The following is a 19,849-nucleotide window of genomic DNA, read 5'->3' as shown; positions in this document are numbered from 1 at the left end:
AGAAGGCCAAGACCAGATGGTAATGACAGCCTGTACACATTTAGCATATGGAAATGTTTGCATACCTGACTACAGAGATCTGTATCCTTCTTACTGYGTGCTAACTCACACAGCTTGGAGCAAAGGACTTTGGCAAACCTGTTTCAGCTGCAGTGATCCATCCAGACCTTACACTCCAGTGAGCTGCTAAAGCAGAGCTGTGATGTAATGCCTTTGAAGGAGAGCATGCTGCCTTTAACCATCCCACACAAATCCAACAGCATTTCTAGTGCCCCCATACAATGGACACCAACACTGAATCATTGAAACTGAAACTTCAAGTACATCCTTACCRTGTCATTAACTATATTTAGAATTCCTTTTGTCAAGTACAACTTTCAGTTATGGTGACTCAATTACAGTGAGGACTAGACAGATGTTTCAAAACAGCAAAAAAAACTAACAAGTATCAGCTCTCAAGCACCTTTGTTTTCAAGCACCATTAACAACAGAGCAAATACCTGGGGCAGTCACAATATAGAAAAAGAAATCTTCTCTACCTTGCAGTGAAAAAAATCTCAATTTGTGAAAGGGCACCTGTAAACTTAAAAACCATCCTATGCTAATTCCTTCATATAATAGATCTAAAATAACTTATTTAAACACTGTCAGTTAACATTAGCATTTTCCTTTGATAATTTAACTTAAAGATGTATATTTAACCTTTAAATCTTACTTTTATGCTAAATATTCCTTAGAGAAAAAGWCTGAATAAAGTATTAGAGAGATGCATACTTCACCTGTTTTAATCTTAGTCACATCTTAAACTACCATTATCACAGATATGTTAAAAAGAAATACACAAAGATATGAAAAACAAGGTCATGTAACAGCATGTCAGGTTTTCTATCAAAGAACATGCCATTACACTCCGTGGTTTAATAATTTTCAAACCTAAGAATTGAGGATGCTCAGCTAAATTATCCACAAAACATTCCTTGAAAACCTGAACATSATTTTGTTTTGCTGTTTTCTCTCCTTCCCCCATGACAACAGCTGGGAGAACAGTCATGCAGTTCTGTAGTGGCTTGACCACATGAACTCTATTAAAAAGCTGATTATTTCAAGTTGTTAAAGATCAGGTGATAACCTCCCTCCAAAGACGAAAAAACGCAAACAGACCCTAATTAGTATCTGATAGAAGTGGGGCTGTTGCACTGTGTAAACCCTGAATTAGAATAATAATGCAGGGAGACTCAACAAAAGCAGCTTTGTGTTTCTCCTTGCAGCCGGTAACAGCTCCTGCAGGRGCTGCTCCTTCCAGCACTGCCCCTTCCAGCATGTGGAATTCTGCAGGAGTGGAATACTGGTTTTCCACGTCCTGCTCAGATGTACCTGGCAGGTGCTTCTATAACGTAGTTAAAAAGAACAAAGCCGTGTCCCATGCTACGTGTCTTGTCTGGAACAAAGAATTTTTGAATAAATCCTTGTGAGCAAACTCTGACTAAATCACCCCCCGGTGAGATAACTCTTAACATTCAAACACACCTATTCAGGGCACCTGTGGCATTGCCCGCAGAAACCTCAGCTGTCCTAACACTGCTCCTCCCTGTCTTTACACTGAAAATGKGCTCTCTCCTCTCCCTGCATTTCAGACCCATGGGAATGTGCTGTTCCAGGTGACACACGACCGAGTCACTCCGCAGCAAACATCAGCTCTGCCCATCAGAGACGGGCTTTGCCTTTACCAAACGTTGGCACTCAGACGCGCCAGGGGTGGACTCGAGGCTGCTGAAGGCACAAGGCTACMAATGAATGCCTGCACGGCAAGTTTGGTGCCAGTTCTGAGTTCCAGTGCTTGTTTCAGACACTGAGTATCTTAATTAGCAATCTGCCTTTTTAATGGCCAGAAAATCACGCAGTGTTTTGTACTCTGGGTCTGCAGTGGCTGATCCCACATACCCACACATGTAACCTTACACACATGAGAAATCCTGCTGAGTCCAACACTCTTTCCAAGCCAGTTTGCCTTGAGCATATGTCAGCTTCTGTACRTTTTGCTCTTTTCCAATTCATCCCATCTGTTTATGGTCTTTCCATGTAGTGGGCTATGATTTTCCAAGGTTTCAAATTAATATTTTTCTTTATTTTTTCCCCCTGTATATCTATTTAATGATATTAAGGGGAAATGTATTAAAAACTAGCTTAACTCAATTTCTTTCCACATTTTTTTTCTCCAAACTGCTTGAGTGTGACCGCTGCAAAGGTATTTGCAGAGGCCTGTCATTTGTCAAATTATTTTTTCAATTTTTGTCAGCATGCATTTTAAAATCATTATCAAATTATTTTTTTACATCAGACTAAAAAAAATGTTCTTTAGCTAAGCTGACATATTTTAGTCTGATTCCTTCAAACTGCATGAAACAAAGTACAGAGTGGAAAAACCCAGAAAAGTCTGGTTTATGGCCAAAATTCCACCTTGACATAAAACAGAAGGAGCAGAAAAATTAAATCTCTTGCATAGTATTTCCCAACTGTTTATTAAGAATTACTTTCTTTCTTAGCCTCAAATCCACAGCAGTCTCAAGTCAACAATGCCACATCTGTGCTTGATGAGATCTATTGAAAATCTGTTGGGACAAATCTCATTCTGCTGCCCTGCCATCTCCAGCAGGGTACATATCCATGGCACACGCAGACCAAATTGTTTATTTCTCACAGCTCTCATTAACCTCTGACTGCTGTGTTAGTTCCGGATGCCAGGGTGGAATCAGGAGATCAGTTCAAATATCTTCTTACAGTTGCTGCTAAATCGTAACTATTTGAAAAGATTGAGTATGACAGGTCAGAGAGAGAAACAAAGAGTTTTATTCATGGAGAATCTTACTTGCCTTCAAAGCAAGTCATATGAGAAATATATGAATACATATGTTTTTATAGCTTGTGCCTGAATTAGAAACAAGATCAGAAATCTCAACGTCCCTCATGAACTCCTTCCTGTTTCACCATGTTCTCCCATTCATTTTGGATGATACACTGTCTCCTTTATTCTTCTTCCTCCTCTTATTCCTTCTTGTCCCTTGTCACCCCACTTTGCACATCCTCCTTGACTTGGTGTTCACTTGCAACCACACATTGAATTCAGAGATGCAAAGCCCCAAGTTCTGGCACTTTGGAAATCTGGGAATTCCCAGCTCTGAACTTCCCATTATCCCCCTGCCCCCATCACCACCCCAGAAGCAAAGTGAGCACAAAGCCAAACTCTGACCCCCCTAAACAAGTGATGTTCAAATATACTTCACAACAAGGTAAGAAACAAGTGATTTAATGCAGTAGACATGAATGAGGAAAACTGTCAAAGCAGAATTYCCTAGGAAAAAGGCCATTTCCTCCCCCTCTGGCTGTTGGAGCTAGATCAGGATAAGCTTAGTGGGTGAGGCAGAAGTGCTGGCATTTGACCAGCAGAACAGGGGGAAAGCAAAAAAAGAAAAAAGAGGGAAAAAGAGACAGAAACCAAGTGCAAACTGTTTCCGCATGAATCCTTAGGGCCATCCAAACTGTGAAGGTATGTTAAGAACCACTTCTGCTGTCTGGATTAAGGTTTTGAAGTCAAACAAGTCAGTCATTTTTTGACATATAGTAAAATACAGACAGTGCCTTTTGACTCAGAAAGAAGAAGTAATAAGAGAGAAACTTCTGGTTGGATTAAAAGCTCTTCCTACAAGAACAAACACCTCTAAAAGAGTAAAGAGAGCAACAGCAGCTACTCAGATTTGCATTGGTCTTCCAGAACAGAATTGAAACCAGACAGTATCTCTAACTGGTACCGATTGCTACATTGGTAGGTCTAAACAAGTTTATGGTCTCTGAAGACTGCAATCTTCCTTCCATTTKGGAAAGGAAAATCGTTTCTTTTAGAGGAACTCAGAATTGCTCAACTTATTAATTAATCTTCTGAAACAGGAAATCCCTGCCAGCACAGGTAGAACTACAGCACACTGGCTGTGCAGCTGGGGAASATGAAAAATGGGATTTCCGTGTTCCTGTCTCACCCACCAAAAACAGAGTAAGTAAAACAGGCAGCTGAAAAATCTGGAAAGAAGAATGCAAGTTAAAAACCTGAAAGGGGAATTAAAGAAGTCACTATGCCATTCCTACAAAAATCCCTACAGTATCAAGGGTGGTTTGAGTTCTTCTCAGGAAGCTGCTGTCACTGAGAGCTGAGTTTTAGGGTAAAGGAAACCCATCTGAATCTGTATTTTAGGAAATAAAGTTGAGAGGAGACTTTGCTGCCTTCTGACATCACCTGCACTCCTGAAAGAGCCCYGTAATGTGCACGGGCAAGTCCGGCTTCCCTCAGCCATCCCTTTGTTCTCTGTAATTGCTGTGTTTAAATACAGTTTACACTGTTACTCACTGGACCACATCACAAAAGATGAATGTCAGGATAGAAATTTCTTTGCCATTGAAATGTTACTTGAGTTAAAAGTCAAGACAAGAAATAGACATTTCTTTTTGATATCTACATGTCTGCAGCATTTTAATTGYRGAGGCATGTAGAAAAGAGGGATATAAGCAATTATTTACATTGCTACGCATTTCTGTCTGTCTAATTGAAGCCAAAAGACTTAGGGACAGGTGGAGATGAGCTTATTTTATTTTATTATTTGAACAGCCTGGTCTAGTGGAAGTTGTCCYTCCCCACAGCAGGGGTGTTGGAACTAGATGATCTCTAACATTCTGTAAGGTCCCTTCCATCCCAGACCACCCTATGATGATGTGATAATACGGCCTCAAGCACCGCAAAGCCATCTGTATCAAAAGAAAGACACAGGGCACATTTCAGTGGAACTATAAAAAAATTGTGTCTCAARTGAAAACAGGCAATACAAATAGCACCAAAGCTTTGTTTAGTCTGGGGGAAGTTCAGCAAGCCACTGATAAAAGAGCTGTAAGGCTGTGATACTGAAAGGTRTGTTTTTACCAGAAGAGCAGTGCTCTTATTATAAGCCAGCCTGAGTACTTCTAACCATAGGAAGTGGCCCTCATGCGTCTGATGYCCCAGACGAAGTGGGTAACAACCAAAACCAGATTAATTTCCTTTACATACAAGTATAGCCTCAACACACATGCTCATCGGGGGAAAATATAAATATACTTACTATTAATAAAAATAACACTGGGGTGCATTACTTTTTTTTCTTTCCTATGTACATACACAAGTAGCTCTCTGCTTAGAGTATTAGAAGGCTAACTTTTCTCACAAACATATTTCAGGCAATACAATAGAAAGGAATTTGCATTGTTATGTTACATTTTATTGCTCCATTTCCAAAAGCCTTGAGCCCACAGGATGCTGTTGTTGTCAATATAGTATGGTACTGCACAGCAAAGGCAGGCTTGGAAATGACCTGAACACATGCAGTGGAGGCAGTGAAATAAGAAAGATTATTCAGTGTCCATTTTATTCTGAATACTATGTTTCAGCATAGTGTATATATCTCCAGAACATATGTCAATCATGGCCGCAGAACCGTGGCTGCTTACAATTCAATGCTTCCATGTATGTTGACAGTATCGTGTCAGAGCTGTGAGTAACCTGARACAGGAGGCTGCAGGTAGATCAGAAGTGCAAACTGTTCCAAAATGTACACGTGCCCTTCACTAGCCTTATGTCTATTCTCAGTCAGAACTCTGTGTTTCAGGGTGCTACCCTCAGTATAGAAGGAAAACATATAGGAGCAACTGAAAACTATTTTTCTTCTGTCATGTTAGTGACAGCAAGTGTTTAACTGAAGGAGAAGACAAAAAAATATCCTGTGATTTAATAGATGTGYTCTTATTCTTGAGATGGATTGGTAAAACACAGAATCTAATGTAAGGTAACTGCAAAACTGAGATAATGTTTTGCTTTCTACAAGATAAAAGGAAACCTCTGGTTACTATATTGGGGGGGGGGAACAATATTAAATAAATATCTTTACTTCCTGGCAAATTACAAGGTTTAAGTCAGCTCTAAAAGGAATTTGTGTCAGCTGGAATAAGACATCTATATGAAAGATTAATAATAATGRAAACCAACCTCTTAAAAAACTGGAAGTAATGCTTGTTGACTTTATCATCACCTGTAAGACTGGTTATGTTAATAATCCTGGATGTTATGCCAAGGAAACTGAAAATAATTAATAGTGCACAACCTTCTCACAGAAACTTCAGTGCCAATGTTGTTTTGACTGATGCAAATAGATACAAAGCATAATCCCAAATATTCAGGCCTTCAATATGAATTCCTTATATCTAAGAAACTTCCATGAGAAATGCTAAACCTATCAATCACAGCATTACCCTGTCAGAGGTAACTGAGTTCCTGGATCACAGACTCACTGGGGACTTCTGGTCTCACTGTTCAACACCCTTCATTAAAGCCCGTTCTGCTCATTAAATGGAGAAGCTGATTCGATGTGTACACCCAGGGGTTCCACTACTGAGCTCTGCTGAGCCACCACAAACACTCAGGAATCAGTGGGAGAGAACAGATTAGCTGATTGTGTTGCTCAGCAGGTGCTGTTAAATCCTGAGGGCTCTTTGTCTCACGTGCAAGCTCTTTCCTCCTCTTGTCTCAAGKAGCTGGGAAACAATGTTCACCTGGTAACAAACCAGCAATAAGGAATGTCTTCAAGGACACGGGACTGGGASAGAGGATGGAGAGGAAGAGAAGGAAATGGAGAATAAAGCAAAAGATGGAAAGGAGGAAGGCCAGAAGGTTGTTTACACACTCACAATATCTCTAAAGTCACACCCCAAAGAGATGCAGGTGGCTAACAGATCTCATTAGAAAAACCACAATGGTTTAGAGATGARGTTCATTTCTGCCAGGATCCTGTTTCCACTACTGCTCATACCCAGATGTTGCAGAGGAAGGTTCCCAGCCACAATGTTTGACAGAGTTTAACATGATTCCTGAAGGACAGGCCAGAAATATTTAGCTAAAATTCATTTCCAAGTTAGAAAAACACTATACAACACAGGACATCCATGGTTGTCAAGTTCAGAATGCACTCACTGCATTTTTCCCTGGAAACAGCACTTGGTGCAGCACACAGCATCCTAGCAGAACTCCCAGGTCCAAAAAACTTTCATATATGCCTCAAAAGTATGAGAAATAAGCCTGACTACTCACTGCTAGGGGCTGTTAGCCTAGGGGCTAGGCAACTAGTGTACTAACAGCACAAGATCCACCAAGGCATGAAAGGGATTGCTACCTACACCATACAGACCTTTGGGATAAAGCATAAAGATTTATATACCCCTAGGGAAGAAAGTGCCCCACCACAATGATGTGCTAGTCAGTGCTTCAATCATGGATGCTGTCAAGGCAAGAAATGGACAAGACTGACTGCATTCATTCTTTATCTCTCCATTAATATTGGATCTTAGAACTGCTGCCCATGGCTAGCAAAAAAACTCCCTTTATGATGTTTTTCTACTGAAAATTGTGACTTTCTCCAGGGGGAAAAGAAAAAAAAAAAGCTTTCCATTAAAGGCCCTCACTCTGTCTAGTATTTAATTTCTAAAAAYACCAACACCTACTATGTTTTTGTTTTCATCCAAAACTTGGTTTTGAAGGGGTGTCTCACTGGAGCTCGGTTCAGTTGTCAGAGCACACCTCCCACGAGGTGTGAGATCACTCAGAGGTGAGGTGATGACAAAACTGGGGTAATGCAGCCTGGCCAGGGAAGCCAGGCTGCAGYTGAGTTAAAGCTGTCAATCAAAAATATTCACAATTGTAAAAAGTCTACTGCAAGTGTTGACAAAAGCCACGTGCTTCGCTTTAAATTTTCTGCAAAATAATACATTTGGTGATCAGGTCTGTTCCTTGCCATCTCTGGGCGCCCCTGAAGCTGCCATAAAAGTGGAGCCAATTACAGGAGGATGCTGGAGGCTCCAACAACAGCAGCCATAGCCCACCATTTCCAGACCCTTTCCATGCTTGGRAATTGCAAGCAGTTTGCTGTTCCTTCTCTATTTCTTCCCTTCCTCAAGCATCTCAGTCCCAGTGTCTGTCCCCTCATTGCTAAAAGGGACTGAGTTCCCACGGAATGCTGTGCATTGCCCTGACAACATCAAAGATTAACCCACTGATCCTCATGTTTAATGTACAAAAAACTCTTATTGGAACACTGCATTTAAGTCTTTAATACAGACCCTGATCCAGGGGCAATAGCCCTAATAGGACAACTTAGTGCCTCAGTAGCAGTTTGAGCTCTCTGAAGGGATGTGAAGAAGCAAACACAAGAGCACATATGCATTTGCAATCAAGGCCCCACTCTTATCAGACCCCTCCCAGTCTGCTYCTGCTTTAACAGATCACTGACCTCCCTCGTGTTACAATTGCCAGTAAAATACAATAGCCTGAAACTGAAAACACCTCTGGTCTACCAAGAAACCACTCTGAAGGACAAACTCCCTGATAATGCTGAGACCAGCTAGTAGGATGAGACGCTGATTGTCTCAGTGCTCTAAGTGAGCAGCTTAATTGGAATAGAAAAACAAGGTGATGAATCACAGCTAAGGAAAGCACCTTGCTAAGGAAGACAGACAACATCAAGGCTTTACATCATTAAAAAAATTTGAGGTTATGTTTAGGACAGCACATGTGGAAAACATTTCAGGAAAAAAAATGAAATGTTGTTTAATTGGTGAATTCTTGCCATTAACACCCTAAACGGTCTGACACATGCTGGCGGGCAGGAGGTGTCAGCCTCAGACACGCTGCCAACCACACTTCCCCACTCCCAGCAGCTGCCAGACCTTGCTGAGGTTTGAAAGTTTCCCAGCTGAAGGCTCTGTTCCCTATGCTTTCTGGTAAATTAGCCACTGTAGTCACATCTCCATGATGGGCTTGGTTTTATTTTCTTTTTTTTCCTTCTGCTTATTTCTTTTCTTGGTTTCTTTTTGATGCAGTAGCATCTGATTTTTTTTCAGCCCTAACTCCTCCCCCCGAAAAGAGAAAGAGACCCAAAAGTACCCCAGGGAGTAGGGATTCACCTAGGACTGGGAAGCTGCTCAACCAGTCGCCGCTGCAACGGGACTGGGGAGTTTTTCACAGCATGAAAAGCCCCAGCCGCGAGAGGGAAGGGACCGCAGTCAGTGAGCAGGAGCAGGAGCGATTCGCTCTCGCCCCGCAGCCGCCGGTGGCCGGCACAGCTCCAGGCGGTGCCGGTCCCTCGGCCGGGCCCGGGGCAGTGCCGGGGAGCGCTCAGTCGGGGCACCCCGGTCCGCTCCGCTCGCGGGGCAGAGCCGCCCGACCCGCCTGGGGTCCCGCTCCTGGAAAGGGGTCGGAGGAGGTCAGAAAGGAAGCAAAGCGAAAACGCGAGCCGCGCTCCTACCCGGCTGTGCSTCCCGCAGCCTCGCACCGACAGGGCGTCCCCGGCACCGGCCGCTCCAGCCAGCCCCGCCCCGGGCCGGCCGCCGCCTCTTCCTCCTCCTCTGCCTCGGCCCGGCCCCGAGCAAGGCGCAGTGACACCGGCAGGGTGTCTGCGCTGCTGTCCCGGGCTGCAGGGAGCTCCCACACCCTGCTCCCYACCCACGGGCGCCGGGACAGTTCCTTTTCCCCGGGCATTCGGACTTCCCGAGACACCGCTGTCCAGCTGCCACTGCCACACAGAGCCTGCCATTGCCATACACAGCCTGGCAGTGCCTCAGAGCCACGCTGTACCTTTGCCCAGGACAGAAGAGAAGCCACCCCCCTCAGTTTACAAGCTTAATCTTTTCAGCCATGACTTTGCACTTGGTAGTGAGGTACCGAGTCACGCCAAATGTTAACCATCTGTTCCTTTATCTCCTTCTCTCAGGAAAGGTGATTACTGCAATAAAATCTGCTGTTGTTTCATGCCAGCCTCCAATTCCCTCAGAGGAACTGCCTGGAAAGCACCGGGTAACTTGTGAGGGGGTGCAGAGCTCAGGTCTGCCCCAGCCAACTGAGGGCACTGCTTCCTCGCCATCTCTCGCCTTCTCTGCCAGCCAGCTCCCAGGATGGCCTCTAGCCAGCCAGCCAGCCAGCCAGCCACGGGCCTGCCTTCCTCACCAACATCACACATGCCACAGGCCTCCACCTACCACAGAAACTCCTGTGGAAACCCCTGCCAGCCCCTCAGGCTGACACACGGCATCCCACAGGCACACCCTGCAAGAGCAGGGGATACTCTGCCATGCCTGAGCCAGCACTAACACACAGCACAAAYCAGCTGCCCACAGCCCACACAGACRTCTGGCWCACCTCCAAGCACCAAAAGGCCTTCACTCTCCTCTGCACTTCAGCAGCACCTTGTGCCAACCTTCCCTGGGRTTCGGGCTACTGCTTGGGAATGGGTTCTASTAAATCAAAACCTGTAACTTCAGGTRCAGTAGTGAGACRTACAAATCCAGYTGTCACATCTGGCAATATGTCAGGTGGTAAAGCACAAAGCTCTGCTCCTGCTGGCTGCAGCTTGGATTTGGTGGGAAGGCTGGGGCATCTGCCAGCAGACATGACRCAACTGTTCRAGCTAAGAGGACAGTAAGCAGACCCCACAGAAGGGGTGGCCTCATCAATTCCTAAATCAAAGGCAAATGTRATCTCTAAGAAAAGCCTGAATCMAAAAAAATGCCCTAGCAGGARGCCAGGAACATCCCACAGGGCAAGCTGAACCTCATATTCCTGTTTTATTGACTGCCATAAGCAGCAACAATGGTGTTCAGCAGGAGAGGAACTTGARTTAATGATCTCTTGTAAATKYTAGTAYTTKCAGAAAGACTTAMTGAGAWTTTTCAAACCTACAAARTTGGAATATATGCTAAAAGCATGGMAACATTATATTTTTGAAACCTGRCATTCTTTTAATTCRTGGTATGGGCAATAGATTGCAATGAACAAGAGCAACTGCAGACCCTCTCCTACAGCTGTGCTGGCCACAAATAAGGGCCTGAGAAGGGCAGGAAAACCAATGTCACAGAACAAAGGAACCTGAAGTGACCTCCACCTGGAGTTTCCTTTTCCAGGCTCCTCCCTTTGCTCATGGGTTTGCTTTGGGGATCCTCAGTGCCACATCTCTTCCCTGCCCCTGTCCTCTGGAATGAGCAAAGCTGTCCCTCCGCATTAACACAGAACAACACTCAGGTAGCAGCAGTTCYCTGCCATTTGTTGCAGTGTGCAGGTTCCCCTCCCGTTGGACAAGCATCTGTGCCTACCAGTTAAATCAGCATATTGCAAAATCACCCTTACATATGGAGAGGTGCTTCGGGGCACTCTGTGCATACAGCTTCCACCTGGAGTCACAGAAACTGTAAAGTAAGAGTTCAGTCACAATTTTATCCAGCACAAACTCACACCAGAGGAACACACCCCCTTCCCTTGCCCTCTCTGGTGCTTTCTGCACTGCCTCCTCCTTCCCACCACTGCAAGCTTCTTTTCCACTGGACATAGGGGATGAGTGAACTTATCCAGGCTAAAACACAGTGGTTGGCTTCTTTGCCCAATGTACTTGTGACTTCTTAACAGCTGCCTTCCTCAAGGAAAAAGGATATATCCAGTCGGGCTCTTTTTTTTTTTTTTTTTTTTTTTTTTTTTTTCAGCTCAGAAGGGGCAGTATGCACTTCTGTATCTAGAAACAGTCATTTAATAATCTAAATCGAGGCATCTATCCAAGCACMTATGCTAACACCTATATGAATCAATGGCACGTGTGATGAAAATCTTCTAAGCAGCTGAGAAGGAAAAAGCAGGAAAACCAGTCAGAACCCTATAAAGTGTTTTCTGCCAGTAATTCTCAGTGACTGTGAATGTTTTTATCTGCATCAGAATTGACAGATTTGGAGGCATAGCTCTCTATGACTGACTTCTGCCAGCACTTTACCAGTAGCTTTTGTGGCATCTGTAGGTTAACCCCTGCTCTGAAAAGGCTYCTCTTCTTTTGGACACTCTGTGTCAAGGGAGCTAATATGTCAAATCTCAGAGAACAGCAAGGCACTGCTGGCTCTAATTCTTCATTGACTGTCCCTGAGACAGTTCCTTAATCCAAATTTCCAACTTCGTCCCACAGAGCATGGCTAATACTTCACTTTTTCCACCCTCCACCAAGCATCCCTGTACAGATGATGCWGTTCAAGTAAGGCTGTTCCCCACACACTGAACACAGCTGGGGTATGTAAGCATTGCCTGAAAAGCTGAAAATAAGTACCAAGGTACTGSAGAGATAGTTCTGACTTGCTCAGTTTCTTGCCCTTGACATGAAGAMATCTTGTTTTGCATGTCCACTACCTCAGTTGGATTTTTCAGCCTGCAGACAGCTTGTCTGCTTGGCCTAACTTACACACTCCTGACCATGGTTTCATCTCACCTTATCAACGTAGTCAGCATTCTTCAGATCCTGACAGCACATGCCCCTCCCTTACTGCTTCCCAGGATCCTTTTGCATTCTTGCCATTATCTAGTGTCGCCTTTTATCCTTCTTGCTTTTTCTTTTTACTATCATTTCTCACCACACACCTTGAGAAGGGTGAGTTTCCTGGAAGAAGCCTTATGGAAAATATCTCRCCTCCCTATCTGAGCAAGCAAGGGAGCCAGGAGCTATTTACATATTTTCTGATAAGCAGTGAGAATGTCCTGATGGTCCTGTGAAGTCCACAAGGAATTGGCTTTGCATTATTCTGCATTTTCTGCTTGTTTATGCTTGCCCAATTCTAATGAAATAACAGTATTAAACATATTTTACATATTGTTACAACATTATTTGAAGGAGAAAGCAGCCTTGAATTTAGTCATTAAAGAGATGATATTGGCAAYACTTAGCATTTAAAATCATGAAAAGAACTTTAAAAGTATGATTTTTTAAAATTTATTATCAGCTAATTTCTGCCCACATTATTAGGTTACAGCTGCATCTCATTTCTAATATTTTTCATGAAACCATTAGGGCAAAAATTGTATTTTATTATRTATTATTCATTTAAAGTTTTTACTTTTTTTTATAAGGACTACTTTTGGGAGGGGGGGAGTTATTGGGTATTCTACAGTTGACATTTTCTTAACATAACTTTAAAGATCTGGAGCCTTACCAGAAAATCCCAGACCAGCCAAGACCCCCCCATCATATACACAAATCAAGTGCTAKCGCTAATGCTGCTGAGACCTCTCACTGGCCCTGGCTTGGGGTAACTGTGGGAATGGGGGGTGCTCAGCATTTTGCTTTCACTGTGGGAAGAGGAGAAGCAGCCCCAAACCGCYCATTCTCATATGGGAGCAGAGCAGCAGCCCTCAGGTAGTGAGGTGGCCCTGCAGGAAGTGCAGAGAGTAACCCATGAGCTGACCCTGGCCGAGCAAAGGGACAGAGGTGTCAGGCTGRGRAGGCAGAGCTGCCACTGCTCYCCAGGGCTGCTTGGTTTGGAATCACAAGCCCTGGGTAAGGAACTGCAGAGGAAAAGTGGTGCATTASTCTCAAACATTTCTCTTTCAGTAAGTGATCTTTGCATGTCATGAGCATAGCAAATTTCTGAGTATTTCTTGCTGTGTAGCTAAGAAACCAGAAAGGTTRGGCTATGTGGGGACTATCAGCAGAGAACAGTTTGCTGTCAACAACGTGCATGACCACTTCTGAAAACACAGCTGAAACTCTCCTGGGGGCAGATCCTGAGATTGTAACYGTTTTCACGTGGACCATATTCAAATCAGCCTATACTGACAACAAACAAAATGAAAGCTAAGCCAAGCCACAGTCTCGGGAGAAGAGAAGACGCAAACAGCTGTGAGAGAGAGCACACGAGCTGCCCCTGCAGGGGCTACCGGCTGCTGTCAGGGACCGCCTCATTGCTCTACTGGGAGCTCTCCTGCTCCCACTAATTTTGTTCTTTAATTTTTCATTAGATACTCGACCTGTTATGACTTTCAAAGTGCTTGATTCACAGTTGCATTTTATTCACAGCACTTATCAAGCCCAAGCACTTGGCAAATAGCTCAAAGGCATCTGCTTTGAACCCTGYTTTAAATTACAAAATAAAAACTACCCATTTGGTCAACTAAAGTTGGTTGGTCACCTGTCAGTCCTTGACAGCYACACCCATCCTGTCTCTGACAGTCACATGTTGCAGTATCTGCTGCAAGCAGAATAAAAGAACATCTATTAGATTTTGTTTCTTCTATTGGTTATAATCAAATCCTGCTGCAGTTATAATTCCTGATTTTTGTAAAGGCTTTTCTGTAGAGTAGTTTGGGCACAACCCTGACTTTAAAGTGATACAGATATACTATTTGCAAAAAAAAAACCTCATCCAACAGGGAGAAATCAGATGGCAGACTTCCTTCCAAGGAGCAAATTCCACCATCCTGGCCCAGATGAGCTTGACCCGAACACAAMACCTTGAAGACACAAGTAGAGGCCTAAAACAGCTCCACACATCCATTTGCTGCCATACCAGATCTCAGTCCAAATGCTTACATATGAAAAGCCCTCTTAACTCGGTTTTTGAACACTTGTACTCATGCTCATTTTGGTAATCTGCTGATGGCAACAGTGCAAGTTCTGTGTGTGATACTTTATTCAGCTAAACATAACTGTGCTGTTCCTTCATCTTGCTGTGCCTGATGYTGGGGGACAGGCAGGAGGGCTGATAGATGCACCAAAGTCACACGAACCGTGTGCCTGCTAGGCAGGAGGAGCAAGTTGTGGGGAAAATAACATTTCAGTGCACCAGGTACCACACAAGTGTATCGGAAATAATCACCCCCGTACCATGGGCCTCACCGTCTGAGAGGAAGCATTGCACTCACAGCCCCGCTAACAGCCTTGACCTTGAAATGGTCCTGAAAGCAGGGCTGCCGAGGAAGAAGCAGCAGGACATTTGCAAGTAGCTGCACTCAGGCGGAAAGACAAGCCCGCGGCACGTCTGCCACGGGATCGCTGCCGCTGCACAATTCCGCCGCGCAGCCAAGCGCGGCCCCTCCGGGAGTCGCTCACCGGGGCTGTCTGGCGTGGCCGCTCACCTCCCCACGACCCGCGGCTCAGCCAGGCAGCACCGACTCTGCTGAGAACACACTGAACACACTGCACACAGCGCCAGCCGGCCACTCACCTGGGAGCCTTCTGTGCRCRCTGCCCGCACTCTGCCGAGAGCAGYGTATTCTTGAGGCAAAATGGCATTCATCCTGATGGATGCTAACAAGATGTTTCCCTGAGAAAAATCAAGGATGCTTGTGGAGGATCATTGTCTGCAAAGTCACTGCAATGCTTTCTAGAGTCCCTGGGATATTTTTATACTCGTTCATTATAAGATCTACCAACTGCTACAAAATAGCAAGGGCTGCAATAACAGCATTACACATTAAGGATAGCTTTAATTACATACACAATATCTATGCAAATCCCAGATAGCATCTTCTGYATGAAAGGGTTGGTTTGTTTGCTTCTTATCCTCATAGTATGGAATCTTAGTGCTTCTTATGATGCAATATTAATTTGGTTAGACTTAATTGAATTACTTTGGTTGGTAATTTAATTAACATATCTTAAATTAAAATAAYCAGAATCATCATGAAGTATTTCTGTCACAATGGCTCCTAAAATATTTCAGTCAGGACTAGATTCCTATTGTTCAAGACACTGGGAAAAAAAAATGTACAAGAAAATGGGGTCAGACAAACCCGGCTGCCTCTTAACATGAGGAAGCCACTGCTGAATGGYAGGCACCTGACACAGTACAGGTACCTGTCCAGCACCAAAAGCAACATTTTTCTCAGTCTCCTCCTAGTGTGAATACCTTGACCTGARTGTCATGTCCAACATTACACTATAAACCACTAAAGCAGTGCTTGTTTCACCACTTTYCTTTAGCTGTTTCAGTGTGTTTGGTTAAACCCTCAAGCACCAGAGAGTAAGTTCATAGTGATGATTGTGCTGTATACCYCAAGTCACCGAGAGGTGAAGTGACCTGACTAAGGCAGTGGTTAAATCAGTGGTTTACCCTTATTTGTACTGTTGCCATTACTGTGCTAAGAATTTGGGCTCCTGTTTGAGTAGAAGTAAACAGATCAGGCCCTTGTTGAGTCACTGGCACAGTCAGAAGAACTCCAGCATCCTGCCACTGACAATGATGCTTAAGGCACAGCACACCAGGCACGGGGGTCTTTGACTACTGCATGAGCAGCTTCCCCTGACATGGTCTAACCAACCAGGCTTTTGAGGCAAAAGCAAGCATTAACTCCTGATCAACACAGCACTTGTGGAATTACACTGTTTGCTTGACTATGACTATTCCAGAATAGCATGCACAAGGTACAGTGCTACACGGACACTATAGAAACAGAACCAGCCCCACAGACTGCCAGGACAACACCACTTCAGCTTAGTTCTCTCCAGGCCATGTGGCACAGCCTTGATTCCTTATTTCTCCTGCATTAATTAATCAGTGAGGCTCAAGCCCACTCTCTCTCTTGCTGCTCTAAGGAAGAGATTGCTTCCAGACTCTCTCTTTCAGCTGGATGACARGGGAAACATTCAGCGTGGGCCAGAAGAACGCATACCCGACAGTGAGTTACACAAGCAGTTGTGAGACAGTACTGGAATGTCAGCAAACAGGATCTTTGGGTCTAGTTCCAGCTCTGGAGGCAGAGAGCAGCCTAAGTCATCATAAACAAGAGGCTCCATCACACCAGCAGGTAGATTTATGTTGAAAGGTGATGTGGCAAAGCAGATGAACCTTTCTGCTTTGTAGGCAGGGCTCCATTCCCAGCTCTGCACACAGCCTGCACACTGCAGTTTATCTGCAAAACAGGTGAATGACCACTGCCTCCCAACAGGAAGAGTAACTGGCTGGCAGGAGCKGATGTGCTAACAGCAGCAGTGGAGCACGTGGGATTAGATATCATGGACTTCTAGGCAGCAATAAACAGCATTGTGACTGTGTCTAACTTCTCCCCCTGCACTCGCTCTTCCCTTGTCATTGTGTGGGCTGGCAGAGTTGCCAAATGTGTCAGAGCCACATGAAATGCATGACACTYGTAACCCTGCCCTCGTGGCCCTTAGGCTGACGGTCAAATCCGAGACACAGACCAACCCAAAAGGAAATGAGGAAGGTCCTACCCAGATCATAAAAACTGCAGGACCAGTCTCAGTGTGTTTGTTTATTCTGCAATTTTTAAGAYGGAATAACCCCCCTGTAATAACAAATAAGCTTTTGAATTCTGTGTTATGTATARCAATTCTCTGATATGTGAGCTCTACATGTGCTTGTTGATGTCAATGCCCTGTAACCAAGAGCCACTGCTGCCTATCACACACAAGTCCTCATTATGTTGCATAACAAATTACCTTTGTTGCCTAACAGAATGGCACAGTAGATTTTGTTGTTGCCTCGTGTAAACTTTAGTCTTGCGAATTCCATTTTGCACTGACGCACTGCTTCTGCCTGACAAGTGCTTTATTTCTGTTGTTAAGCAGCGAGCTTCACGATACRCAGGCGGCCCCAGAGCCTGAAAAACAAGTTCAGAAATACATAAATACRCCACCACTATGCCTGCAAAACAATCGGCCACGTGGATCGTGACTGCTGCCTAACACTGGGCTTAGAGGCTACCGCTACACATCCTGAGAGGCAGCATCGCTGCATATTCATCCCTTGTGGTCATCTGATGTTTTCAGCTACAAGGAAAAACAGGAGCATAAAGAAACAAAGAAAGTGGCAGAACAGCAAAGGAATTTTAAACCGACAAAAAATTCATGGTGCTAGCATTTTAATGCTATACTACTGCCTTTTAAAAGGATTTATCCAACTGCATTACATTGTCTSTTGTTTTCAGTGTTTAAGTACTATTTCTAACTAAATAGCATTTGTTACAWTGTTCATCTATCAAAGAACAAAGTGGGGAAAATGTTAACAAAATTATCTGTATGATTACAAAACATTAAACCTCCCTAGACACTCCTGGGCCTTCCTTCTTTATATATGTTCAGCACATATTTCGGGGGAAGGAAAACATTTACTGCCAGGCTTCAAACAGTGTTTCCTTTCTTAGAACGTTTTMGTTGGCAACTTTTTCTATTGGCATATGACCAATATTCCGGATAAGTGGGAAAAGAGCGGTGATATCTACAGGCCAGATTTTGCCACTTCTTAAAATGAGTAATGCTATCTTATTTTCCTATGTCCTGGCCATACCCTGYACTCAGAGCACTACTGGAAACTCACTGATAGCTGCTCCCTACTTTGCCTGGACAAGAACCAAAGAGGAAGAAAGTCTAGTCATTACAAAGGCAAACTACAATAAAGTCAGAGAATTGGCCTGTTGGGATAACCCTAAATAAGGGTAACAAAATCTGGATCCTAGCTGCTTTAAAAATACATGTTTTGCCATCTCCTCCTAGTCCTTTGAGAAATCTGTGTTCCAATCTCCAGCACACACTCATCTCCCATGTACTCTCCTAATTGTTCTGCTGCTTCTCAGTTGAACCTGCTCTTTCATCAGTGCTCCTGTCACCCCACTGCTCACCCCATCTCCTACATGGCCAAGCAACAGTCATCAAATAAATCATTGGAGACATTGTTGGACAATGGGTGAATGAATTACTGCTGAGGGATTGGGTTTTGCCTCTAGTTACTGGCTGTAGTTAGAAACACTCCAAGCCAAATTTCAATTACAGGGATAAAATAAAGGCCAGCCCAGTCTGGGCATTTTAAGAGATAATTGTACTTCAGTAAAGCACTAAGGCATGGTTGTTTTCAGAAGCTGCTGCTCACAGTTAATGGTGCTGGTACAAAATCTACCTGGGTATTACTGCAAACAGCTTTGGAGAGCCTTTATGGGAACGAGTATGGTCAATGAAGGCAACAGGGTGCCTGGATGTTTGAGGTACAGGACAGTGAAACAAAAAAAATCTTTGTAGGAACTTGAGATATGTGAGCACTATACAGCTGCAATTATGTTGTTATTATAACAACTACTCTTTAGCTTGTGGAAAAATATTACGAGCAGTTTTAAATGGGAGGCAGGGAGATTACAGCCCTACCTGCTTTGGGGTAAAACACTAGCCCTGAAGCTGTTGGCTTCTTCATCTTCACAATAAGCTGATGAGACAGGGCTTGGGAAATTTCAGATGATGGCTGAAAGACCAGGACTTCTCAGGACAGAGAAGTGAGTCAAAGTAGACTTAATAGAAGCATTTAATATAGGCTATAGGAGATTAGCTCTTTCCTGTCCTCATGTCTGAACATARGGATATGAAAAGAAATGGAAAGGGTAGAAAACTCAAATCTGAAGAAAGGAAATACCTTTTCACAGTGAAATTTAAAATGAGTGTAGAGAAAGTATGGATGCAACAGGAGTAGACAGTAACCCAAGTCCTGTTTATGCTTCACATGTTTTGACACTAATATGCGTTGTTTGAGTCCTGTTGTCAGCTCTGGGCTGGCTGGTCACCCTCTTTTAATAATACAAGAACAAGATTACTTCGATRCAATTTGAAAGGCAACCTTTTAAATTATAAAATCCTTTTCCATACAGCACATAATTAACCTATGGAACTCATTCCCACAAGATTTCAGCTGAGCTGAGACTCCTCCAAAAAGGATTGTACATGTATTTATTAGCTGGTCTGATTCCACTTAGGACAAGGGTAGTAAACATTCAACTGGGTATTTGTAAGYGATCCTTTCTAAATCCCAGTGGAGAGCATGCCAGCAGCCCTAAGGACCTCAGCAATGGAAATGTTACAGCCAGGGGGCAGGAATTCTCCAGAGCTGCACTTCAACACTTGAATTCTCCTCAACAAAAGATGGAGCTGAAAGTTCAGCKCCATTGCTGTTGGCAACAGCACCCTCGGGACTTGACCCGCAGCCCTGGCAG

At 44.0% G+C, this 19,849-nt stretch overlaps 1 protein-coding gene across 3 annotated transcripts in view; it reads right to left on the bottom strand.

Moving 5' to 3' along the window:
* The window catches only part of PIK3CB (phosphatidylinositol-4,5-bisphosphate 3-kinase catalytic subunit beta), an 82,668-nt gene extending 73,215 nt beyond the window's left edge, over nucleotides 1-9,453 (bottom strand). For 2 of the 3 annotated variants that reach the window (XM_057377498.1, XM_057377494.1), the window contains exon 1: nucleotides 9,369-9,453. The gene's annotated coding sequence lies outside the window, so the exon portion shown is untranslated. Of the gene's footprint in view, nucleotides 1-9,027; nucleotides 9,119-9,368 lie in introns of those variants that run through there. The other variant, XM_057377496.1, reaches the window with a different exon arrangement.
* Between the last annotated feature and the right edge of the window lie 10,396 nt (nucleotides 9,454-19,849).

This window comes from Malurus melanocephalus, unplaced genomic scaffold (assembly GCF_030028575.1).
Source record: "Malurus melanocephalus ecotype Western Australia unplaced genomic scaffold, MMel_1.1 scaffold_317, whole genome shotgun sequence".
Taxonomy (NCBI): Eukaryota; Metazoa; Chordata; class Aves; order Passeriformes; family Maluridae; genus Malurus; species Malurus melanocephalus.
This window is presented reverse-complemented; position numbering and strand designations above follow the sequence as displayed.